The following is a 2,500-nucleotide window of genomic DNA, read 5'->3' as shown; positions in this document are numbered from 1 at the left end:
TTTGTCTCTCCCAAATGACGTTGATTTGTATATTCTTGTTAGGCTGACGTAAAATTATCAATACATTTCTGATTTCATAACAAAAGGTTTCAGTTGAGTCACATTGCTTTAATGCACACGTTTGCTGACCCGGTTTTTATGCAGATTTAAACATTTATGCGGACGTAGTTTGATACCGTCACAATTTATGTTTATCAATAAAATCAATGTTTGTTTTCATTGTCAGATCAGTGGTCTTCTTGAAGCCTTTGACCAGTAAAGACAACTCGAATACTCAAACGCAGAGCTTCTCAGTAAGAAAACGGCACTTCAGTGCAAGGTAAGATCTATCGTATTTGTGGTTCATTTCGTAATTCTTAAAAAAAAAAAAAAAAAAAAGAAAAAAAAGGGCCCCGGAGACATTATCTTTACCCAGCGTCTTTTAGTGTAATAAATATTACACTAATTAAGCAATAGTAAATATAGGTTTAACCCTTCCCCCCCCACGTTTTTGTAATATGAGGTTCATTGGGTATTAGGTCAGAGGTAATGCTTTGAAACGTTTGATTAAACAAATTATATAAAAAAGGCACAGGCAAGTGTCAGTCATCAATTCATCCATCCTTACGAAATAGTTATTAAAAAAGGTAAGGTCAAGTTTGACGATGAGGGTGTGACGGGTTTCATATATGAAACTCATAAGGACATGTTTTATTCTTTTCTTCTTCATATGTTATGTCGCATTATTACCACGTGATGAATGATTGTTTAGCATAAAATTCATGATGTTTTGATAATAAAAGTTTTTGCTGCATTGTTTTAACAAAGAATATATGAAAGCATGAAAATCTTTAAGAATGACTAGATTATTGCGTATATCATGGAATTTTTAATTACACCGAGAGGAAAATGCGCCTGATGGCAGGAAATAATGAGAAATATTCATGTAATGTAAGTATTGGAAAATTATGAATTAATATTATAACCCTAAAACGGATTCTGAGAATCTGTGAAGTTTAAGAATTGGATAAGCTTTGCGGCCTTATGAAATTACTTTAATTTCTTTTGTGTTTTCCACTATCAAATAACATATCTTTTCAACAACTCTAAACTTTGTAGATATCTCACTCCGGGTAGACCAAGCCTGAAAAGAGAAACTCGAAAGTTTCGTTAAAAAAGGAGTTGGATAACTTTCCTCTTTAAAACTCCTCGAAGAATGGGAGTGTTCACCACAGATTTCCTCTTTCTGACATCAAACAAAACTGGCTTGATTAATGTTTATTTTTTTTTATTTTTTATTTTTTTTTATTTTTCTTGAAACAGTTTTGAATTCAAGGTTAATATGATTTGTGAGTTTGAGGAATAACACATGATCCTCGATATTTTGTGTTTTGTGTATCAAAAGTTCGGTTTTGTTTATAATTTTCTCACTTTTTCTTTTACTTCAATATAATTTACCACTAAATCTACTTCTATTGGATGTTTTTAATATTTTGGGTCCATTTGTGATAAAATTTCTCAGTGTGACAAAAGATGAATTATTTTAAGTGTTTTCAGAAATCTGATTCCTACATACCCTGCCTGGGGATTAATCTTTTGATAAAACCCGTTAACCGCCTAAAAATTCAAGATTGGTTTAAGATGGGCGCTATTGAATATACAGAAATATTGCTTCACGTAATAAAATCCAAAAGACTTATACTCTTTGAATGTTCTTGATGTTTAAAATTCCATTTACCTCAAAGAAGCGTCCCTGCGTGGTGATCTGCTGGACTTGGGTTCGAGACCCGCTTATGCTCGATATTTTCGTGTAATGTCTGCAATCTCACCAGCCTTGTGAGCTAAGAATATGGTGTTGAGGTAATCGTACAGCTCTACATGCTAAGTAATCAGCAACCATTGCTTGCCCCCCTCCCATGGTACTAGCTTGGGTGAAGAGGGGTTTTAGGCGCTGACCATATATGTATATTTAATCATATATATATATATATATATATATATATATATATATATATGCCCTGCAAGGGCATTGATACTGTATAGTAGCTCGGTCATGCATGGGTGACCTTAAAAAGTATTTAATTTGAAGACGCTATAAACCTCGTTTGAAAATCTTTCGAATATCATTCATATCAAAGAATTCTTGGTTTCACTGTCCATACAAGTTTACTGCAATCAATAAATCATTGCCACATATATAGCATTTTTTTTTTTCATTATAGTAATATATATGTTGGGATCAACCTTAATCAGAGTGGGTACGTCTATGTCCTTGATTGAAGTGAAATATAATTAAACTCCGATAAAAGAAATGGATCACCATTGATTAATTATTTGCATTCGGGGATTTAAAGCCTTCATTCTGTTATAAATTACCGCTCATTGATTTGATGCAAACTGATCATCGTCATCCCTTTTTTGAAGATTAATTGAATCAATTGGCGTAATGACATCTGATGGATCGGAAATGATATGCAGTAACAAGGCCAATGTGTTACTGCGCATGCGCCGAATAAATAAA

At 33.0% G+C, this 2,500-nt stretch overlaps 1 long non-coding RNA gene across 1 annotated transcript in view; it reads left to right on the top strand.

Annotated features, from left to right (window-relative positions):
* Positions 1–2,500, top strand: part of LOC137629076 (uncharacterized) — a 425,295-nt gene that overhangs the window by 242,459 nt on the left and 180,336 nt on the right. Inside the window, exon 3 of the long non-coding RNA XR_011041438.1 lies at positions 227–319. This is a non-coding gene — a long non-coding RNA (uncharacterized lncRNA). The remainder of the gene's footprint in view (positions 1–226; positions 320–2,500) is intronic.

Source organism: Palaemon carinicauda, chromosome 37 (genome assembly GCF_036898095.1).
Source record: "Palaemon carinicauda isolate YSFRI2023 chromosome 37, ASM3689809v2, whole genome shotgun sequence".
NCBI classification, from domain to species: domain Eukaryota; kingdom Metazoa; phylum Arthropoda; class Malacostraca; order Decapoda; family Palaemonidae; genus Palaemon; species Palaemon carinicauda.
The sequence above is the reverse complement of the archived record's forward strand: the minus strand, read 5'-3'. Positions and strand labels throughout refer to the sequence as shown.